General features: G+C 35.3%; 1 protein-coding gene across 4 annotated transcripts in view; it reads right to left on the reverse strand.

Moving 5' to 3' along the window:
• Positions 1 to 13315, reverse strand: part of CSTPP1 (centriolar satellite-associated tubulin polyglutamylase complex regulator 1) — a 197639-nt gene that overhangs the window by 167121 nt on the left and 17203 nt on the right. The gene's annotated exons all lie outside the window — the stretch shown is intronic.

Genomic DNA, 13315 nt, shown 5'->3' on the forward strand with positions numbered 1-13315 from the left:
ATCTATATATTTTCCCAAAAGTATAAATGGAGGGATCAAATTAATGTATCAATCAGAATGCTCATTGGCCTATTCATGGATCTAGGTTAGTGCATGTGAAAAAGGCACACAGCGTTTCAGATACTTTTCTAGCATTTGGAGAGATGTGCTTACCATTGCTGCAAACAGGTAAGGTCTTAATGACTTTCATAACTTGAACAGTAATATTTCTAACACCCCTGAAAGTTTGCTAAATACTTTCACATACATTATCTCTTTGAACCTTGCAATCAGCCTAGGGGTCAGATAAGACAGGGATTATTATCTCCATTTACACATGAGCAAATTGCCCAAGGTCACACAGCTTGTAAGTGGTAGAACAAAATTTTGAATTTGAATTTCACGAGTGTAAATATTTTCCACCGAATCATAGAATTAGGATAATTCTTACAGAAATTTAGAAAGTTTAAAATGGCCCCAATTAATACCAAATAAGTGATATAAACATGATTATCAAACAGACCACAAATCTATGTGTTGATATTTCATAGAACTTACATAAAGACTTTACTTAAAGTTAATTTTTCCACCTACTAACTGAGGAAACATTCTGTTCAGTTTTAGAACTGATGACACACCATGTCCTTCTGTGATGCTGTATTTTGCAGCAGAGTGAACAAATGAGGGGCTGCACATGGATTTAGAGGTAGCAAAAGGGAAGTAAGTAGAACTTCTCTCTAATGACAACTTCTCTTCGGACAATCTAAGTCAGATTCTACTCAGTTCTACCTGTTGGTGGTATAAGATGCTTCTACAATTGCTTCCAGAAATTGTTCTTCAGAAAATGTATACGGCTTAAATAACTGGACTCATGAAGGAAAAGCAAACTGACCTTCAGTCCAGCTCTTAAAAAAGTGAATTGATCTCATTCCTACATTGCCATGCTACAGAATGGCATCCAGGCTCAACAGCACAAGTAAGGGGGTCTCATTATAATCCCTGTCCTACACATGCTTCCTTGGGGTATTATGGAAGGTATTTAACCCTTCAACTTAATGCCTTCATTAGATTATGGGGGAGAAGGATACTTTACTCCCCAGAACTATCTGGAAGGCTGAATAAGCAAAAGTAAACATGTTGCTTGTAAAATGTTTAATATAAATGGACATGGAGAATGAAAGTTACTACATTCTTGGGGCGCCTGTGTGGCTCAGTCAGTTAAGCATCCGACTTGGGCTCAGGTCATGATCTCACAGTTGATGAGTTCAAGCCCCACATTGCGCTATGTGCTGACAGTGTGGAGCCTGCTTGGGATTCATTCTCTCTCTCTCTCTCTCTCTCTCTCTCTCTCTCTCTCTCTCTCCCCCTGTCCTTCCCAACTGTACTCACTCTCAATTAAAATAAATAAATAAACATGAAAAAAAAAGAAAGTTACTACATTCTCTTCTTTTTCTCTAAATTTTTATTTTGTCTTTCCAAAACAAAATGACCGGTAGAACGCCTCATTAATGGAAATAGTCCAAGGAGAATGTTAAGCTGAGAAGAATCTGAATGGTACTAGAGGGAGAAGGAAAAGAAGTAAAAGAAACTTTACTTTCAATTTCATTTTCTTGAAATTATAAAAGCATGGAGTTGATAGCAATCTTATTAGGTCATCTAATACTTTTTTTTTAAATCAGAAGATCAATATGTTATCGCATTTTAAAACACTTAAAACATAAATCAGAATTCCTTTATCTTAAAATAGCAAGGATTTACGTATCTTTGTGGTCCATTCTTATCAGTGTATGTACAGGTTTGTATTGGAGTTCTACTTTTCCCAAAAAATTCATTTCATATGCTTTTTCACACACATATAAAGTCTTCTTGGGAATTATTTAGTGATATAATATTCTACTGTTCTTAATCTACTTCAGTTTGCTTCTGGATTATTTCCACTTTTTCCTTAAAGATAATATAGCTATAAACATTTTTATACAATTTCTTTTTCTTTTTGAGTTACTTCCTTGGGATATATTCCCCGAAGTAGGGCTTTAGGATCAAAAGATATGCTCATTTTAATAGCTCTTGTTATGGATTGCAAAATTGCTCTCCAGAAAGATGTTATACCCTTTAAGAAATAGAGAATGATTTCTTTGCAGACATCTCAATATAAAGCTTTAACTGACTCAAAAGGGTCTTCATTTTCAAAGCTTAAATTATTGGTGAACCTGAATACATAGTTAGGTTATCTTTCCTTTTATACAGACTTTTAAAATTTAATTGTAAAAGCAACACACAAATATAATAGAATACAGGCGGGTATGAAGTAAACAGTAAGGCTTCCTAACTTGTAAATACTCTCTTAATTCAATCTCCTAGAGTATTCGCTGTTAAAAGATTGTTATACATCCTTCCAGAACTTTTTCTATATGTGATCATACATATATTTGCAAATGTTCATAACATGATTTTTTTACAGAAATGTAATCACACTGTACTCTGTAACTTATTTTTTCACTTAAAACTTCACATATATCTTTCTGTGTTAATGAGTGTAACTCATTTTTTTAATGCTGCTTAGGAATATCTATTATGTTTATTATACCTATTAATTTATTAACCATTCTCTTGATAGCCATGCAGACTGACTCTAATTTTTCACTTTTACAAAGTATAGTGCACATGAACAAACTCTTAAGTAATTTCCTTATGCCCTGAAGGGACTTTGTTACTGTAACATAAATTTGTACCATTTATTTCCTTTACATGTCGTACATTAACTTTTAGTTCTCATATTCATTGTGATTTTCTCTATCTTGTCACTTTCCTTTTATCTTTGTTATTTGTCCTACAGAAATTAAAAAAACATATTCTATTCTACATATCCATCTGTTCTCAAACATTGGTTTATGTCATAAAAGCATGTCAGGGGTATGTATACTTCATTATTTTTTCCTGGATGTAAAAGTATTTTAACATTTTAATTCAACTAGGGGTGCCCGGGTGGCTGAGTCAGTTAAGAATTGGAATTCTTGATTTTGGCTCAGGTCATGATCTCACAGTTCCTGAGCTACAGCAATGAGCCTGTTTGGGATTCTCTCTCTCCCTCTGTCTATCTGACTGTCTCTCTCTATCTCTCTTAAAATAAATAAACTTAAAAAAAAAAAGAAACATTTTGGAGTACCTGGGTGGCTCAGTCGGTTAAACATCCGACTTCAGCTCAAGATCAAGATCTTGATCTCACGGTTTGTGGGTCCAAACCCTGCATTAGGCTCTGTGCTGACAGTACAGAGCCTGCATGGGAGTCGCTCTCCCTTTCTCTCTGCCCCTCTCCCACTCATGCTTTCTCTCTCTCTCAACATAAATAAACTTTAAAAATAAAAATAAAGATACAAATAAAAAATAAAACATTTTAATTCAGCCAGAATTCATTGTACCATAAGGTAGAAGGTGCGAATCTAAATTTATTCCTTCTATAGTCCTTCCAATGATCTCAACTAAGAACTTTTTCACATTATTTGCTACACTTAGTTTGTCACAAATTACATGGATATGTATTTTGGCATCTATTTCTGGGACCTCAATTCTGTTTCACTTTTTTTTTTTTAATGGTTATTTATTTATTCTGAAAGAGAGTGAGAGTGGGAGAGGGGCAGAGAGAGAGAGAGAGAGAGAGAGAGAGAGAGAGAGAGAGAGAGAATTCCAAGCAGGCTCCATACTGCCAGTGGGGATGCAGGGTTGAAACAAACTGCAAGATCATGACCTGAGCTGAAATCAAGAGTCGGATGCTTAACCAACTAAGCCAACCAGGTGCCCCTATTTTTTTTTTTTTTAAGTTAAAAACTAAAATAATTTTAAAAAAATTTTTTAACATTTATTCATTTTTGAGAGACAGAGACAGAGCGTGAGTGGGAAAGGGGCAGAGAGAGAGGGAGACACAGAGCCTGAAGCAGGCTCCAGACTCTGAGCTGTCAGCACAGAGCCCAACACGGGGCTCGAACTCACAGACTGTGAGATCATGACCTGAGCTGAAGTCATATGCCCAACCAACTGAGCCTCCCAGGCGCCCCTAAAATAATTTTTTAAAACATTCTATTTCAGTATGACAATATTCACAAAAGGGTGAATTTGCACTTGTAATGAGCACCCTAGATGATCTCCTGGAGCCTCCTTCCAGCTGTACCCCCTAACCCAGGATAAATAGATAGATTAGTTTTTCCTGTTTTTGAGATATATATAAAATCATACAGTGTGCATTTTGCACCTGGCTTCTCCCATTCAATATTATGTTTGTGAGGTTCATCCATAGAGTTGTGAGTAGTTGTTCATTAATTCTTGTTGCAGCATAATAGCCCATTGTTGACGATACCACGATTTATTTATCAATTTCCTTATTGACAGCATTTTTTAAGTTTCCAGTTTAAGCCTATTATGAATGACGTCACTATAAGCATTCCAGTACGAGTATTTAGTAAATATATGCCTGCATTTCAGTTGGTTTTGTGCCTGGGAGTAAATGGTTGAGTCATAGGGTAAGAGTGTGTTCAGCTTTAGCATAGACTGCCAAACAGCTTTCCAGAATATACCCATTTACACTCTCACAAGCAGTGCATAAGAAAAAACTTTGACCGTTTATAATTTGTGGTCCTATATTCATCTTTAAAAAAGAATTCAGGTCTTCATATCCAATACTACAAAAAGTAACCATGGTTTGGGGTGCCTGGCTGGCTCAGTCAGTAAAGCATGCAACTCTTGATCTCAGGGTTGTGAGTTCAAGCCCCAAGATGGGCATAGAGCTTACTTAAAAAATAAACAAATAGTGGTGCCTGGTTGGCTCAGTTGGTTAAGCGTCTGGCTCTTGATTTAGGCTCAGGTCATGATCTCGTCATTCGTGAGTTTGAGCCCTGTGTCCAGCTCTGCACTGACAGTGCAGAGCCTGCTTGGGATTCTCTCTCTCCTTCTTTCTCTGTCCCTCCCCCACTCACACTCTCCTGCTCTCTCTCAAAATAAATAAACTTTAAAAAAATAAATAAATAACAGTGATTCTAGAATCACTGCTTTGTTCTTGTTTTTTGAGAAACATAAACCTAATTTTTCTTATAGTTTTAAATAAATATTTTAACAGAGGTTAGAAATATTCTATTTTTAGTTGTTTGAGGGTTTATCAAGGTTAGAAACTTCAAAAAATTAGATAATCAATTTTATCAGATAAATCTTAATATCTATTAATATGCTCCTAAGGGTATATCCAGTTATTATATTTAATAAATATTAAAAAATATTTGAGAGATAGAGCATGAATGGGGGGGAGGAAGGGAGGGAGAGGAAGACAAAGAGAGAGGGGGGAGAGAGAGAGAGAGAGAGAGAGAGAGAGAGAGAGAGAATCCTAAGCAGGCTCCATGCTCAATGCAGAGCCTGACACGGGGCTCGATCCTATGACCCTGGGGATCATGACCTGAGCCAAAATCAAGAGTCAGACGTTCAACTGACTGAGCCACCCTGGCACCCCTATATTTAATAAATATTTTAGAAGGAAGATTAGTATTGCATTTCTGCCGCACTATTTGCTAGAAATTTATTAAGGATTTTTCACACTTTTGTTTATATCTTAAAATAGTTTATAGTTTCCTCTTTTAGGATTATTTTTGCCAGGTCTGAGGATGATTCAACGTACCATTACCCTTTTAACTGAACCGAAAAAGAATAATATTAGCCAATATTTATGGAGTTCTGTGTGCCAGGAACAGTTCTAAGAGTTTTATTCATTTAATCTTCATAATAGTCTTATTACTATTCATTTCACAAATTAGGAAACTGAGCATAGACAGGACAAGTAATTTGCCCAAGCTCACATAGCTATTAAGGAATTCAAATCATTAAAACAATTTTGAACAAGAACAACAAAATTGGAGGTCTTATTCTACCTGATTTCAAGGCTTGTGACAAAGGCAGTAATTAAGACAGTATGGTATTAGCATAAAGATAAATATATCTAGTTACGAAATAGAAGAGAGAATCTACAAATATATACATATAAATATGACCAATTCATTTTCAACAAAGAAGAGGAGGTAATTCAACAGAGAAAAGATAATCTTTTCAATAAATAGTACTGTAACAATTAGATATTCATAGGCAAAAAAAAAAAAAAAAAAAAAAAAAAAATTTTATTTAAAAAAAATCATAAAAAAAAAAAAAAAAAAAAAAAAAAAAAAAAGAACCTTGACCATTACCTCATACCATTAAAAAAAAAAAATCAACTCTAAAAGGTCACAGACCTAAATACAAGAGGTAATACTTCTAGAAGAAAAGACAGGAGACAATGTTAGTGACGTCTGGTTAGGCAAAAAATATCCTAAATAGGGCATAAAAAGCATAAATGTATTAAAGAAAAAAATTATAAATTTGACTATCAAAATTAAAAATGCTCACTCTTCAAAAGACACAAATGCAAGGCAGAGACTGGGAGAAAATAACTGGAAATCATGTATACAACAAAAAACTTACTACAGAATATACAATGAAATCTTACATCTCAATATCAACAAGACAAACTACTAATAAAAAAATGGGCAAAAGATTTGGATACATCATCATACACAGATGACAAATACATGAAAAGATGCTCGACATCATTGGTCATTACGGAAATTCTATTTATTTTTTTATTTTTATTTTTTATTTGAAGGACTTTTCTGAAGTTTTTATTTTAATTCTAGTAAATTAACAAGCAGTATTATATTAGTTTCAGGTGTATGATACAGTAATTCAACACTTCCATACATCATCCTGTGCTCATCACAAGGGCACTCCTTAATCCCCTTCACCCACTTCACCCAACCCCCAACCCCCACACCCCTGCCAACAATAAGTTCTCTCTAATTAAGAGTCTGTTTCTTGATTTGTCTCTCTTTCACTCTGATTTTTTTCCTTGTGTTTGTATTGTTTCTTAAATTCCACATATGAGTGAAATCATATGGTATTTGTTTTTCTCTGATTGACTTATTTTGGTTAGCATTATGCTCTCTAGCCCCATCTGTGTCATTGCAAATGGCAAGATTTCATTCTCTTTTATGGCTAAATAGTATTCCATTGTGTATATATACCACATTCCTTCCTTCCTTCCTTCCTTCCTTCCTTCCTTCCTTCCTTCCTTCCTCTTTCTTTCTTTCTTTCCTTCCTTTCTTTTCTTTCTTTCTTAAAATAGGTTCCAAACCTAGCATGAGGCTTGAACTCACAACTCTGAGGTCAAAAGTCAAATGCTCTACTGACTGAGCCAGCCAGATGACGCAAATACCATGTCTTCTTTATCCATTCATCAATCGATGGACACTTGGGCTGCTTCCATATCTTGGCTATTGTAAATAATGCTGCTATAAATATGGGGGAGATTCTATGTAAAAACATAATGAAGTATCACTATATACCATCTAGAATGGCAAATATGTAGAGCAGCTATAATTCTCATCCATTGATGATGGGAGGTAAAAATGGTTCAGTACTTTGAACAGCACTTTGTCAGTTTCTTATAAATTTAAGGATACATTTACTGCATGACCCAGCCATTCCACTTCTTTGGTATTTGCCCAAGAAAAATGAAAACATAAATCCATACCAAGAATTGTACACAAATGTTCATAACAGGCTTATGCATAATAGCCAAAACCTGGAAACAATCCAAATGTCTCTCAACTGGCCAATGGATAAATAAATTGTGGAGCATTCATATAATATAATAGTAATATCCAGCAATAGAAACAAATTATTGCAGAAACAGACATATACAACAATATGGATAAATCTCAAAAGCATTATAAGTGAAAGAAGCCAGACACTAAAGACTTCTTAATGTATGATTTCACTTATAACACAAAACTATAGTAACAGAAAGCACATCAATAGTTGCCAGGGAGCTAGGGGACAGGTCTGGCTATATAGGAATGTATACAGTCAGAGTTCTCCAGAGAAACAGAACAAAAAAGACATCTGTGTGTATATGTATGGATAGATTATGGGCAGGGAGGGGAAGAGATTTTGAGAGAAAGAGATTTTGAAGGAAAGAGATTTATTACGAGAAGACCCAGGAAAGCCAGTGGCATAGTTTCAGTCCAAGTCTGAAAGCCCGACAACCAGGAACACTGATAGTGCTCATCCAAGGGCAGCAGAAGACTGGTGTTCCGGCTCAGGAGGCAGGCTGAGAATTTTCCAAACCTTTAAGTTCTGCTTCCTTTTTGCTTAACAGTTCTGTCTTCAATTCATTTCTCTCCTCTCCCATTTTACTATAAGCATTCAGGAAGAATCAGGTCACTCAAAACTTTGCTTAGAAATCTCTTCCGCTAAATATCCAATTTCATCACTTGCAAATTCTACCTTCTACAAAACACCAGAACACGAACACAATTCAGCCAAATTCTTGGCCACTTTTAACAAGGATTAATTACCTTGTCTCCAGTTTCCAATAACATTTCTCATTTTCATCTGAGACTTCATCAGAATTACCTTTTACCATTCATATTTCTGTCCATATTTCCTATTTACTATCCAACATTATGTTCATGACTATACATTCTCTAAGAAGATAGATGCTCTGTCTCCAGGGCTCTTTTCTTCCTGGACCCTCACCAGAATTGCCTTAAACAGTCCCTTCACAGCAATATTGGCCTTCCCTAGCATGCATCTCAAAATTCTTCTGGCCTATACACACTACCCAGTTCCAAAGCCACTTCTACCTTGTTAGGTATTTGTTATAGGAGAACCCAACTCCTTGGTACCAACTCTGTCTGCATCAGTTTGAGCTACTATAAAAAACATCATAGACTGGGTGGCTTAAACAACAAACATTTATTTTTCACAACTCTGGAGGCTGGGAAGTGGAATTCAAGATACTGGCGGATCTGCTATCTGCTGAGGACCCTCCTCCTGGTTTGTAGATGGCCACCTTCATGCTATATCCTCACATGGTGAAAAAAGAGATCAACTTTCTTATGTCTCTTCTTATAATCTCATGATGAGGGCTCCATCCCCATGACCTAATTACCTCACAAAGGCCCCACCTCTAAATATCATCACATTGGGGAGCAGAGTTTCAACATATGAATTTGGGGGCAACACAAACATTTAATCTATAGCAGAATATAAGGAAACCTTTTCAGGTGATGAAACTATTCTATATCACGACTGAGGTAGTGATTACATGGCTATCTACATTTATCAGAGCTTATTAAATTTTATCCTTAAAACCATCATTTTTATTGTATATAAATTACACATCAATATAGGTAACAGGAAAAAAAGATCACAGTTTTTTTTTTCTGGGTTAATAAACTTTGTAACTTATGAATTATTTATTTCTGAAAGTTCAGACAAAATCACTAGCGAATTTGTTTGCCTATTTCTACTTTTATTATTTAGTTCTATTTTCTATTTTCTTTGGTTCGTTCCTTTGTTCCTTTTCTAAATTCTTTAGGTATAGGCTTAATTATATTTTTCTTACTAATTTACGTATTTATAGCAATAATATTTCTAAGTACTGCTTTTGTAAATGCCTATAGACTTTAATTGTGCCAGGGTTAAAAAATAGTTTGCTGCTTTTCCAATTTATTATCTGACCCAGTTATAAAGGAAAGTAATTTTTATTTTTATATTCATTTTTTTTAAGTTTATTTCTTTATTTTGAGAGAGAAAGAGAGCAAGCAGGGGAGAGAAAGAGGGAAAGAATCCCAAGCAGGCTCCATGCTGTCAGCACAGAGTCCTACTTGGGGCTCAATCCCACAAACCTGTAAGAGGATGACCTGAGCTGAAATCAAGAGTAGGACGTTTGACCGACTGAGCCACCCAGGTGCCCCAGTAAAATAGTATTTTAAATATCCTTACGGTTATGGGTGCCTAGCTGGCTTAGTCAGTGGAATGTATGACTCTTGACCTTGGGGTTGTGAGTTTGAGCCCCATGTTGGGTGTAGAGATTACTTAAAAATAAAATCTATTAAAAAATAAATAAAATATCCTTATGGTTAGGTACGTTTAAATTATACTTTCACTATCTCTAATTTTATTGCACTGTAGTTTAAGAATATAGTATATATAATTTCTGCCTTTTATTTACCAAAAACCGCTTTGTATCTTGCCTATCTTGCAAAAGATCGATATTTTTAATTTCCAAATTTTCCCATTTTGTCCTTTTCTTAAATGTTTTCATTGTACCTCATTGTGTGTAATGTCCAAATTTATCAAAAAGAGATGCTAATCTTTTTCATAGCTTAGTTAATTTAGTTAAGACAAATAAAATAATATACCTCAATATATCTTACATAATAAAGTACTATACAAGTATCAGTTATTTATGTTTTGGTAATAGTCTAATCTATTTAAATGTAACATAATACCTGTTTAGTTTAGGCCCATGCGTCATTCACCTACTCACTCATTAAAACATTATATTGAACATCTAGTAAATGCTAGGCACTGAGAAAATGAAAACAATTTAAAATCATGTTCTTTGTATTTAAAGAGACAAGCAAAGTGATAATTACAATAAAGCACAGTGAAAACTATAGTAAAAGATGTATGTATACAATGAAAACCTAATCAAAACATAAAGGACCAAAAAAAGGCTATTTAAAAGATGACACGGCTGAGCTGAACCCTGAACAAGTAGAGACTCACCCCAATACTCATCTGGAATCTCAAGGGACTCTGAACACCAAAACAATCTTTAAAAAGAACACAGCTGGAAGATTCATACTTCCTGATTTCAAAACTTACTACAAAGTTATAGTAATCAAAAGTGTGGTACTACCATTAAGACCAAAAAAAAAAAAAAAAACAAAAACAAACAAACAAAAAAAAACAAAAAGACAACAGACTAGAATACAGAGCCAAAAATAAGCCCTCATGAATATGGTCAAATAATTTTTGACAAGGTTTCCAAGACTAAGAATAGGGGAAAGGACAGTCTTTTCAACAATTGGTGCTGGGAAAACTGGAAATCCACATGTAAAGAAATGAATTTGGACCCCTGCCTCAAATCATATACAAAAATTAACTCAAGGGGTGCATGGGTGGCTAAGTTGGTTAAATGTCCAACTCTTGGTCTTGGCTCAGGTCATGATCTCACAGCTCCTGAGTTCAAGCCCCACCCCCACCCTTTTGGGTCTGCACTGACAGCTCAGAGCCTTCTTGGGATTCTGTCCCTCCCTCTCTCTGGTCCTCCCTGCTCTTATACTCTCTCAAAAAAAAAAAAAATTATTTCTCCCTCTGTCCCTCTCCCCCACTTGCACACTCTATTAAAAAAAAAAAAAAAAAAGACAAAACGACAACCCAATTAAAAATAGGCAAAAAATTCAAGTAGACATTTCCCCAAAGAAAACATACCAGTGGCCAACAAACACATGAACAGATGCTAAACATCATTAGTCATCAGGGAAATACAAACCAAAACCCGAGTGAAATACCTTCACATTTGCCAGAATGACTATAATCAAAAAAAACAAATAATAACAAGTGTTGGAAATGATACAGAGAAATTGGAACCTTCATACATTACTGGTTGGTAAAATGGAGGAGCCACTTTGAAAAACAGTCTGGCAGTTCTTCAAAGAGTTAAACATAGAGGGACGCCTGGGTGGCTCAGTTGGTTAAGCATCTGACTCTTGGTTTTGGCTCAGGTCATGGTCTCATGGTTCAAGAGTTTGAGCCTCACACTGGGCTCTTCGCTAACAACATAAAGCCTGCTTGGGATTCTCTCTCCCTCTCTCTCTGCCCCTTCCCCACTCGTGCTTTCTCTCTCTCTATCTCAAAATGAATAAACTTAAAAAAAAAGATTATAGTAAAAGAAAAAGTTATATATAGAGATTACAACAATTCACTCCCAGGTATATATAAAAAAAAGGTGTTTAAACAAATACTTCTACATAGATATTCATAGTGATACTATTCACAATATCCAAAAATCAGAAACAATCCAAATGTCCATCAACTGATGAATGATAAACAAAATGGCGTATATCCATACAACCAAATACTATTCAGCCATGAAAAGGAATCAAGTACTGATACACACTACAACACGGATGAACCACGAAAACATGCTAAGTGAAAGAAGCTAGACACAAAAGACCACATACTGTATGATTCTGTTTACATGGTGTCCAGAAAAGACAAATCCATAGACATAAAATGAAGATTAGGGTTCTCCAGGGGTTGGAGGTATGGGGAAGTGGGCAGTGACTGCTACTTGGTATGGGGTCTCTTTTTGGGATAATGAAAATTTTGTACAATTAGATTATGGTGGTGGTTGCACAATCTTGTGAACAGACTAAGAAACACCAAATTGCATACTTTAAAAGGGTGAATTTTATGGTATGTCAATTATCTCTCAATAAAAGAAAACACAGACTCATAAAAACAAAGAATTGAAGACAGGAGCAGATAAGAAATATTAAGAAAATTGTAGAAGATGAAAATCAGGCAAATGATAACTATAGTAGTAGACTAAAAGAAGCTAAAAATTAAATGGCTGCATTAAGGAAAAGTGACAAGAAGCAAGTCTACCCTCTTATATATACCAAAAGGTATTAAATAATCGAAAGGTTTAGGAACTACAGGTACAAGTACCTGTGAAGGCATGCATGTCAATACAGGGGTGAGAGTTAGGGCCTGAATGTTTGTATCCCCCAAATACATTTGTTGAAATGTGGCTGTAGGTGGAATAAGAAGTTATAGTAAAAAGAGGTCAGAAAGGTGGGACTCTGATCCAACAGGAGCTGTGTCCTTTGAAGAAAAGATACTAGAACGCTCCCCTCTACACATATGTATCTGACAAAGCTATGTGAGTACATAGCAAGAAGTACATAGCAAAAAGAGTCATCACTAGAAACCAAATCCTGCTGGACCTTGATCTTGTACTTTGTAGCCTCCAGAACTGTGAGAAAATAAATTTCTGGTGGTCAAATCACGTAGCCTGTGATCTTCTGTCTTGGCAGCCCAAGCTAACTGATATAATTGGGTCAAAATTGTACATAAGAAGCAGTTATATTTCTAGAACGTATCCCCAACCTTGTGTAGGGACGTTACTACCTTTCCTCCACCCACATATAATATTACAGGTTTATTCTCCATTAGAAGGCTGAATCATTAGCACTTTGCACATAGGAACACCAACAATAGTTGAAGGTAGAGGTGCCCTACTAAAAACAAGATGATTGCATTAAAGTCTACATATTGATCTGTCAAACCCTCCCCCACTTAGCACCTGAACTGAAATCCAAAAAGCTCAAAAATCCCAAGGAAAGCTTCTTACATGAAAAACACATTAAAAAATAACAAACTAAAAAAAAAAAAAAAAAAAAAAAAAAAA

The sequence above is a fragment of the Herpailurus yagouaroundi genome, unplaced genomic scaffold, assembly GCF_014898765.1.
Source record: "Herpailurus yagouaroundi ecotype Mexico unplaced genomic scaffold, PumYag 187, whole genome shotgun sequence".
In the NCBI taxonomy this organism is placed as follows: Eukaryota; Metazoa; Chordata; class Mammalia; order Carnivora; family Felidae; genus Herpailurus; species Herpailurus yagouaroundi.